Genomic DNA, 11169 nt, shown 5'->3' with positions numbered 1-11169 from the left:
GGTGTAATTCTCTGGGGGAGGAACAGGGAGTGGTTAAAAAGAAAAAGCCCCAGAGCAGTGCTTCTCAGCCTTCCTAATGCTGTGACCCTTTAATACAGTTCCCCATGCTGTGGTGACCCCCAGCCATGAAATTATTTCATTACTACTTCATAGCTATAATTTTGCTTCATAACTATAAGTCTGTTATGAATCGTGATGTAAATATCTGATATGCAATCAGGGTGGGGGTTGCGACCCAACCACTGCCCTGGACCAGAGCCCAGAGTCGGGGCAGAGCAGTGGGATGCAGACAACCGACAACAACTTGGGACCACTTGGTGAGGTGAAGACTGGGTGGAAGTGGGGCATGATGGAGGGAAAAAAGCCACAGGACAGACAGAACCAGCAGGTGAGAGACATCAGCCGGGAGGTGAGAGAGCCTAGCTAAGACAGACAGACTCAGGCAGTATCCTGGAGTGAAGGACTTCTGGAAACAGGGAAGGTCAATAGCAAGGCTTTGTTGTTGTTGTTGTTTTTGTTTGTTTGTTTGTTTGTTTGAGACAGGGTTTCTCTGTGTAGTTTTGGTGCCTGTCCTGAAATTTGCTTTGTAGACCAGGCTGGCCTCGAACTCACAGAGATCCCCCTGGTTCTGCCTCCCGAGTGCTGGGATTAAAGGTGTGCATCACCGCTGCCTGACCAATAGCAAAGCTTTAAGCAATCAGCAGCACCATGGAGCAAGAGCATCCCACCCACATTGGTCCTTACCAACCCTCACCAGAAGGGACTTGGGCATAGGTTCAGGCCAGAGAGTGGGAACAGACATGAGGCTGCTCCAGAGTGGAACTGAAGAAGTCAGCAATGGGAACCCAGGGTCTGTGAAGTACAACAGGTCCCCTCAAGGGATCATTGGAGATGCGGTTAGGAATGAAGTTTGAGTCTAACCTCCTTGATGCAATAAAGACATGATTCAAGAAGAGAGGGTGTGAATGGCCACTAGAGTCTAACAATTCTCTGAGAAAATGCATGGTAAGATATTGTCCATAGTTACCTGAGGATGTTGCAGGACAGAGAGATGTGTGTAAGGTAGCTTTGAATGGTGTCCAATCCACAGGAAAGTAAACTTACGACAGACCCTGAGCTTTGAAAATTGCTTTCTAAGACCTCTCCAGACTGTCTGCTAAGTATTTAAGCTGATTTTTCTTGATGAAGTGGGTGGTGCTAGTGGTGTGCAGATGGCCATATATATGTGTGTATATATGCATGTATGTATATATATGTATATATGCATATGTACACACACACACACACACACACACACACACACACACACACACACAGAGTCTATGCTTGCAGAAAAGTGGCTTCAGAGCCTAAGGCCTCGGGTTCAGAACTTGGGTCCCAGCATCCTCTCCCTCCTTCCCCGCAACCCCCTTCTCCTACTGTGTTAGCCTCTTTCCTACTGCTGTGATAAAATGCCCCCAACAAAAGTAACTTAAGGGAGGGAAAAAAGGGTCTGCCTTGGCTCACAGTCCCAGGGTACAGTCTATCATGGCGGCAAGGACTTGAGGTCCTGGTCACGTGGCATCTGCAGGCAGGAAGCAGAGGAGTAGGAATGATTCTGCTCAGCTAGCGCTCTCCTTTATATGCAACCCAGGACCTGAGGCCAAGGAAAGGTGCTCTCTGCTTATGGGTGGGTCCTCCCACCTCATTAACCTCATCAAGACAATCCCTTGCAAGTGTGCTTGGAAGCCCATCTCCTAGGGGATTCTACACTCTGTTGAGCTGACACTCGATATTACCCATCATACCTACTTAACCAAGGATCCTGTTACCTTGGGTCTGCATGCCGGCCGTCACCTCCAAAGTCATTGCCCAAGATCAGAACTAAATTAAAGGCATTTCCACTTTCCTACTTATAAGGAGGGAAAGAAAGAATTTGGGGGAGGGCTTCTTCTCCTTCTTATAAGGTGACTGAAAGTAAGGGACTGTAGTGGGATGTCCACAGACCCGGATGCAGACAGCGCCTGTGCTAGGGCCAGAATTGAGCCTCTCATGCTCCGTGCAAAATGGTTTAACTTTGCCCTCACAGGTTGCAGCAGTTTCCAGGAACCACTGGGAATAAATCCTAATGGCTTTCCTCTCCTTTTCCTTCCGGGAAGTGCCTCGCTGGAGGCTTTGCCCCTGAAGCTAAACACAGGATTCTCAATTCTTCAGTCTCCGCTTCCCCACTAGTAAAGGAGGCCCCGTGGCCCATATGACCTCCGATAGGCTCAAGTGCAGGGTGGTGAATGTGTCCTAAGGCATGAAGGTGGATACTGTGTTCCCTTCCTAGACAGCCTGTCAAGGCGTGAGTGGAAGCCCCTGCTCTGCACCCTGGCCTGTCTCCGCCTGGGACATCCCTAGCCCTGTGTCGTCTGCCGGAGGGCGGTGCGGCAGCGCCACCGTGTGGCCGCACGACATCAAAGCGCCGTGGCTCCGCCCGCTGGGGTATCTCTCGCTGCTTAGCCAAGGGTCTGATTAGGATGCTTGGTTTAGGAACTTGGCTTGCCATAGAGGGCATCTCCTCCGGTCCCCATCTCGATTTTCTTGCACTGCCCCCTGGTGGAGCCGAGGTGCAGAGGGCATCTGCAGAAGGACCACTGACAGCAGAGGCAACTGTCTAGCTGCCAGTGTTCCTCAGTGGTTTGAGTGCTCCGGTCTCAAAAAACAGGTAAAACAAAAATTCTCCGAGAGCTCACGACCAGGCTATGCGTTTGTTTCCCCCAGAGTCGGGAGAGGAAATGAGTATATCCCGCAGTCTCTAAGGAGGGTGCCCAGACAGACATGGTTACAGGCGACAGCAGGAAGTATCCTGCCTTCGGGGTCTTTGGTCATCCAATGCAGCACCCTGTTCCAAGCTTGGTGATTCCAAGAATCATCCCGGGGGCTCTGTTCCAGCACGAACATTCTCCAGATTTCAGGAGGTCCCTATGTAGGCTAGGTCCTGGATGCTGGAAAGGGAGACTTAACAACACCCTGGCACCTCTGTCGCTATGGAAACGCTCCCTGACTCAAAGCGGGTTAAGCATATGCTAAACTCCCACAATAAAAGAGCTACAGGGACCTTTAACTTATAGTGGGGGAAACTGCTCAAGGTCGCCCAGTGAACAAAGGCAGGAACCCAAGCCATCCTCTGTTAGGATAAGATGCAGCCTTGAGTCCCCTTCGCCTTTCCACCTGGAGACTTCTCTACAGAGTGAGGAGCTCACACTGACCGGACCCAGGAAAGATGGGGATTTGGGAAGAGAACTCATATTCAATCAGAGAACCTTGATCTTTCCACTTCTCCATGCCCAAGCCCCTCCTAGCTGCCTCCCTGCCTGAGGAATCAAGAGGTTTACCGGCACCTGTCTGTGACAGAGAAAGAGGAGACAGGTTTTTAAAGACTGCCCAGTCTTACGGATCTGCCCCTGCTGGGTAGATCCTGTGGGTGTTCATGGGATAGCGATCACAAATAAATCTGGACCTGGTGCACATCACTTCCAGCTTTCTGAATCCACTCTGCTTTGTAATTACTGGCAGTTAATGATTTTAAGGTTCTTGTCAAGTGTAAGGGAGCGCCACAAATTAACACATTTGCTGTTTACAAAATATTGCATGCTCTGTGATTAGCCTCATTGTTCCGATAAGGAAACTGAAGCACAGTGAAGTATGTCACCAAAGGTCACTCAGAGAACACTCAACCCCCCCAAGCCCAGGCGCTCCATCAGCCACCGTGCTTCTGATGAAGAGGAGACATTCAGGACCTCTCAGTGGCACTCAGGAGCCCAGAGAGAGCAAACGTGTCCCCAACAAGATAGAGCTTTTCAATCAAAATCCTGGAATGGCAGAACCATGTTTTTTTTCTCTTTATGAGAAAGAAAACTGCAAGGATCTTCTTGTGCGCTTGTTTCTTGTTGTTCTGTGTGGGAGGAAGATGATCACTGCATCTGGGAGAAATATCGTCTGATCATACAGAGACTTATGGGAAGTCCCTTTGGTACCTTCTTAGACACGCCATTCTTATTCTGTGTGGGATTGTACTTCCGTTTGGAGAAAAGATACTTGCCCTTTAACAGCTTTTAAAAACAACAACACTTATAACAGACAATCCAACATTGTGTGTGTGTATGGGGGGGCTGTGCATCCTATTCTTTGGATAGTGGAGTGGCAGATTGTATTTTCTTTTTTATTATTTTTTTTATTCATTTCATATACCAACCACAGATCCCCCTATCATCCCTCCTCCTGCTCCCCCCTTCCCACCCAGATCTACTCCCATCTCCTCTTCCAAAAGGGTAAGTCCTCCCATGGGGGGGACAGCAAAGTCTGGTACATTCAGTTGAGGCAGGACCAAGCCCCTCCCCCCTGCATCAAGAGTGAGCAAGGTGTCCCATTATAGGTAATGGATCCAGAAAGCCAGCGCATGCGCCAAGGATAGATCCTGATCCCACTGCCAGGGGCCCCTCAAGCAGACCAAGCTACACAACTGTCTCCCTTATGCAGAGAGTCTAGTCCAGTCCCATGCAGGTTCCACAGCTGTTGGTATAAAGTTTGTGAGTTCCTATGAGCTTGGTTCAGTTATCTCTGAAGATTTCTCCATCATGATCTTGACTCCTCCAGAATGTATTTTCTAAAAGCTTTTGGCCCAAATACATTCCATCTCACACTCTTATGAACTGAGACACTCCTGTTGAAATTTCTAAGTGAGCTTAAGATGCTTCCTCCATGCTGCCCTTCCCAAACCTGGGTGACATTTGTACCTCTTTCAGGTGGTGGATTGGAACATCACCGAATGCATATAACCTCTGAGATGGAGCTACCTTGCTGTCCCAGGACATTTGCTGCCATGTTTTGAGGTAGTCAAATGGCTGCAGGGGAAAAAACAAAACAAAACAAAAAAAACCCACATGTAAGTGCTCTAGTCTCCAGGTTCTTCCACTGTGACTGAATGTGAGTATTACAAAGATTTTGGTAATAATAAAAGGTTTCTGAACACACAACAACCTGAAATCAGTTTAAATGCGCAACAAATACCAAGTGTCCTGGGCATTGCTCACCTGTGTTGCATTGTGAAACTTCACTGCAGCCTTGGTTCTGCAGACACAACATGAGCACGGTGCACTATGCATGCCCTCATACCATGTACTGCCAGTGAATGCAGCCTGAAGCATCGGGGCTCGGACCCCAGATTTATGGCACGAATTGCAGTGTTTTGGTTTTTGTTGTTGTTTTTACTGTACATATACAGTTTTATTCTCCTGTGGAAACATAATGGTTTAATTACAGAAAACAAAGGCACAATACTTTCCTGCCATTGTTTCTTAAGAGGTTAAGTATTAACTTAGTATATCTTTACGTTGTATTGTGGTAGAGTGTTTGATTTTAAATTTTGATTTTTGAATTGCTGACTTGAGTTTCATTGAATGAACCTTGGTTTGTGCTTAGGACAGGACTTCCGATAATTTCTGAAATGGCCCTATGTATTCTTACATCCCACACACTACATGTTTTTGTGAGGCAGCAGTCCCAGCATGGATAATTCTAAAATCAAAATATCAGTCAACTCTGAAAAGCTTTGAAGAACTCTATATCCTGCAGTTTCAAGATTTCATTCTTTATATAAAAATAAGCAAGCATATTCATCTCAGTAGTGTGCAAAATTGCTTTCATATTTAATAAGTGGCAAAACTGCATATACATATCTCTCAAAGAATTGTTTTTAAAATGAACTTCTCTATGATTTATTGTCAATAAATGTTTGTTTTATCTGCCTGTTTTATATAGCTATACATCTAGGATTGTAAAATTATCTTGGGTGAAAAGGGGACATAAGTGACTATAATGACTAGCTTTTGAGGCACTTCAGCTGTTACTGCAGGAGACAGAGCTGGGCTGTCCCCACATGGAAGATTGAGGAATGGGGTAACTTATTACCAATGATTTAAGCCACTAAGTTTGGGTGGCTTGAATGTAGTAATAAATGGCTGTAATGATTCTGAACACTTTTATTTTACTGTTGTCTTCTGTTCTTCAGTGAAGTTCAGGCACATCCACTTCCAAGCATACAGAAAGATTTCCCTGGGGGGGATCTCTAGAGGCAGAATCGCTAGGCCCAATCTCAGTCTCAAAGGGGGTACTACCAAAGTGTAAGAAGGAACCCCCGACAATGGAGAGATACCTTGAAAATACACTAAGCAAATGGGTGTGTGTAAAATGACACAGCGCAATATTGGTTTCCTAAAATTCTAAGAACATTCACTTAAGTGGTGAGAAGGATTGGTACCTGAAGGAAAAGGAGAGCTATTGGAATTGAGTGATGAGTCCTTCAAGGGTCAAAGGCCTTGAGAATCTAGCCTCTGCTTAGGACACAGTATCTCCAGCAGCATACTCACAGATACAGGCATCCTCCTGAGCCATTGCCTACGAGTCCCTAGCTGACAGACATCCTGGGCCAGGACCTCTAACTTGGGAAGTAAGCTAACAACAACGGGGGTATGTACCAGGCTTTTTTGTGGGGGGCCACCAACCAGCTCCCAAATCAAGACACAGAGACTTGTTTTTAGTTTTGAATGCTTGGCTTAGCTTAGGCTTGTTTCTTGCTAGCTCCTTTAACTTTCCCTTTATCTACCTTTTGCCTCAGGGCTTTTTACCTTTCTCACTTCTGTTTATCTTACTTTCACTGCTTCTCTATGGCTAGCTGGTAGCCCTGGCTTCTTGCCCTGGCATGTCCCTCATTCTCTCCTCCTCCTTCTCTTGTTCCTCCTTTTTTTTCCTTCTAAGCCTAGATTTCTCCTCCTATTTATTTTCTCTCCTTGCTAGCCCTGCCTATCCTTTCTCCTGCCTAGCTATTGGCTGTTCAGCTCTTTACTAGACCAATCAGGTGCCTTAGGCAGGTAAGGTGAAACAGACTCAACACATCTTTACATAATTAAACACACATCCTTACATTGTTAAATAAATGCAGCAGAAACAAAAGTAACACACCTTTACACAGTGAAAGTAATATTCTGCAGCATAAACAGATGTAACACATCCTTACATAGTTAAAATAATATATCACAACAGGGGTATTGGTACCACACATCATGTTCCCTATTCCCTTCTCTACCTCCTACTTGGGGTATCAGAGAGCCTGACTGCATGCTCATGTGTGAAATATCCTCCATCCTCATAAATGTATCAAAAAGAGACCCTGCTCCTGCCAAGGTACCCTGATTCATCTGTCCAGAGACCCTGCCATGCTGTCTGTCTTTCTTTCTGCCCATGGTGTTAATAACTTTTCTAATAAATGTATTCCCCAGTGATCTGTCTTGGTGTTCTCTTGAACCCCCTACACCCTAAAACCTGGCTTTTGTTTATGAGACTCTGAGTACAGCCAAAGTGTACAGTCTCCAGGAAAGTCGTACTGATGTGGGGGAGGGAACTGTGAAACTTCAGCACTGTCTGTAACACTTTAATAGAAAGAAGAAAGAAGGCATCCCAACCTCAAGGTTCAAAGCAAAGCCTATGATGTTGACCTCTATTAGAGTGTGAGAAATATATGAACATTGTTATTTAATTTTTAAAAATCGTCTTGTCTCTGCTATGTATTAATACTGTTATTATAATTATGTGAATATTTCTTCTTCTTCTTCTCTTTTTTTTGAGGTAGGGTCTCTCTACAAAGCGTACATAGCCCTGGCTGTCCTGGAACTCACTATGTAGTTTAAAACCAGGCTGGCTTTAAACTCACAGAGATCTACCTGCCTCTGTCTCCTGAGTGCTAGGATTAAAGGTATGCATCACTATGCCTGGCTTTGAATGTTCCATTATTAAATGTGAAACTTTCAACTAAGAATTTTAGGTCACAGTGATTATGGCTTTTGTGATTTTCTGTGCCTCAATGAATTTGAGCACATACTTAAAGCAAGGCCTTTGGTCTGTGAGGGGCTGATCTCTTGATTCAAATGTCTCTCCCTCCCCATTGCACATCCTTCTTATTACACACCAGGACTCCCCCTTTAAGAAACATGCATCAAGGCTGTGGCTGTGACTCAGCAGTAGAGTCCTTGCTCAGCATGCACCAGGGCGAGGGTTAATTCCAGACACTGCATTAAAAATGGAAGGAACCGACGTTCCCTTAGTTTTCCATCCTTCCAATGGTGCCTCTCCCTGGGGGATGGGTCCCAGACATTCAGCTTTGCAAATCATTCCCTTGTCTCTTTTTGTCCCCACACTCTAGGCTATGGATCGTCCTTTGCCTTGGGCTGAGTGCCGGGAACATGCCAAGTATCACTCAAAATACCTACTCTTATAAATGAGTTCTGCTATAATCGCCATTTCAAAGACAATTTTTAAAAACTGACTTTGGCTTAAGTTGTTTGTTATTACTTTAACAATACGATTTCTATTATTTTTCCTCAAAACTTTCACGGCAGAGCAAGACTGAACCAAACCATGTTAGAACCATACCCTTAACCCTTAGGCCATCTGCTCATTGTGAGAAAGTTGTTCTTCTTCTTTTTAAATCTCAAGTTACAGGTAAAGAAACAGACTCCAAGAGTGTTTCTCTCTCTCCTGATGAATTGTTCATTCTTCCAGATCCACTGGAATGCCACTTACATGGGAAGCTTTTCTGCTGATGCCCCTGGGAGAGCAGTCCATATCCCACCACCTGTAGGGAATGATCTTCCTCCCTTCTCTGCTGTAGAGAGCCAAGCTTGGAGGCAGAGAGTGGCTTCTGCTCACATGCATTAGTAGAACCAAGAAAAGCACCTGATGTGCTGTGGCCACCTGCAAGGAATCCTGATAAGAACCTGCCTTGCTGGAGGAATTCCTGAGCCTGGATGTGCTCCTCAGTACCGACAGCAGAGCATTTCATCTGAGTGTATAATGGTACTCTTTGTGCAAAGTGGCTCACAGCTGTCCGGGTTATTCCCATAAGACAAAAAAGGAAACTCCACCCACTTTATGGAAGAAACTTGGCCAAGGGACTGTCTGACTTGAGAGCCTAGATTCATAGTTAGGATATTATAATATCATTAACAATAATAGCAACAGAACAAATGTATTTGATGCATAACCTGTGACAGTCTGTTCTCTCCATCCACCATGTGGGTTCCAGGGATTAAACTCAGGTCACCAATGTGAACAAGAATTACTAGGAAGAATCTGGGTCTGCAAGGATGGACTGATTAGAATTGTAGTGATTTGGAGAGATTGGAATGTTGTAGGTCCGGAGCCTAATTACTCTTTATCAATTTAGGGGCTAGCCTTAGCTCCGTAAGTGGCCATTCCAGGCCCACCTCTGTATCTGACCTAACATCCCATGGTTAACAAATAAATAACCACACACCACTAGCTTCCACCTACTGAAAAGTTAAGAACGTCATCAGATAGCACAGGAGGCCTAGAGACTCCCCATCTTTCTGTACCAACCCCTCTGAGGTTTCCAACAATGTAGTATTAAAATATCTTAACTTGTAACTCTCTTTGTTCTGTTGCTATAAATCTCCACAAACTGCTTCCATAATGAAACACTATATCCAGGGAGATCTAAATGGTTCCTGGACCATAGTCACTCATAATTTTGCCTCCAGAATAAACTACATCTTATTCCTTTGAGACAAGAGCCATGTCTTTTGACAACACCAGGCTTAGGGCCAGTTATCTTTATCCTCAGAGCCATCTCATCTGCCTGAATATAGTGTCTTAGCTCAGAAGTGTAGCTAGAGGTTTCCTGCCTGGCCCACAGTCAGGACAAATCTCTCTCACTCGCCAGTCCCACAGCCCCTCAGACCCAACCAAGTAAACACAGAGACTTATATTGCTTACAAACTGATATGGCCATACCAGGCTTCTTGCTAACTGTTCTTATATCTTAAATTAATCCATTTCTATAAGTCTATACCTTGCCACGTGACTCATGGCTTACCGGCATCTTCACATGCTGTTTGTCATGGCGGCAGCTGTCAGTGTCTCTGACTCAGCCTTCCACTTCTCAGAATTATTCTCCTCCTTGTCCCGCCTATACTTCCTCCTGCCTGACTACTGGCCAATCAGTGCTTTATTTACTAACCAATCAGAGCAACACATTTGCCACACAGAACATCCCACAGCACAGAAGCTTTATCATGTTATCACTGACTTCTTTGAGACAAGGGTTGTCTATTGGACTCTACTGGGTTGGGGGGGAATGCGTATATGACAGTGTCGGTGAATGATGTATCATGGTGTACTTTGTCAATATCTCTTTCAAACTGCACCAGGGAGAGACAGGCAATACTGTGTGGAGTGATCTGCGTTGTGACATGAGACACCAGGAAGGCTCTGGGGTCAACCCAGCCGTTCTCAGGAAGGACTGAAAGAGCGTTGGCATGGCGGTGCTGTTTCCCTTCCAACGCCACACTTGATTAACTGAAACCCTCCTGCCACACCAGACAGCTGAAACCAGGCATCCCACCCACCCAGGATGTGCGTCTCAGTGTCGTGTCTTACCTGAGTGTTGGCGTCATTCTGTCCTGCTGCTGCCCAGTTTCCTCCAAACACCTAGGAATGTGGCAATGGACAGGCCAGGTCCCACATGTGACAATTTTTCTAAAAGGTAGATGCTACCAGTCAAGGGTGTATGTTGAGTCTATGCTGTGGGGTGAACATGTTATTTGGTTTTCTGAATGGTTCCACAGAAATTTAAAACTTCAACTCAAAGAGCCTAATCCTCAACTGCATGGGTGAAATTATGAAAAATCGTATGAAATTATTATTATTGAAATCTTATTAAATATTAAACTTACAAAAAAACCTCACAAAACAGTTGAGAATATTCCTTACACTCAGGTTCAAATGTCTGTGACTAGAAACAAGAGGAAAACAATCTTCAACATGAGGGAAAGACCAACTTCCTCTTCTAGCCCCAACCCCAAAGGGCAGAGAGAATATAATCAAGTTGTCAAGAAACTCAACTCTTGGGTTTCGAGGCCCTGACCAGCCATGGTGCCAGGAGTCATCCCTGAGCCTTTTAAGCCACTGGAGGGTGATTCAGCTGGGTCCCAAACGGGAGCTCTGCTGGAGAAAAGTGTGAAGGAAAAGGGCTGTCCATCTCCTTCTGGACCTTCTAAAGTCAGTAGCATGTTGGTATTTCTTGCTTGAGGCTGGAGCTAAAATCAGTGATGTGGTCCAAGGACATTTCTC

Source organism: Peromyscus eremicus, chromosome 14 (genome assembly GCF_949786415.1).
Source record: "Peromyscus eremicus chromosome 14, PerEre_H2_v1, whole genome shotgun sequence".
Classification (NCBI taxonomy): domain Eukaryota; kingdom Metazoa; phylum Chordata; class Mammalia; order Rodentia; family Cricetidae; genus Peromyscus; species Peromyscus eremicus.
The sequence above is the reverse complement of the archived record's forward strand: the minus strand, read 5'-3'. Positions refer to the sequence as shown.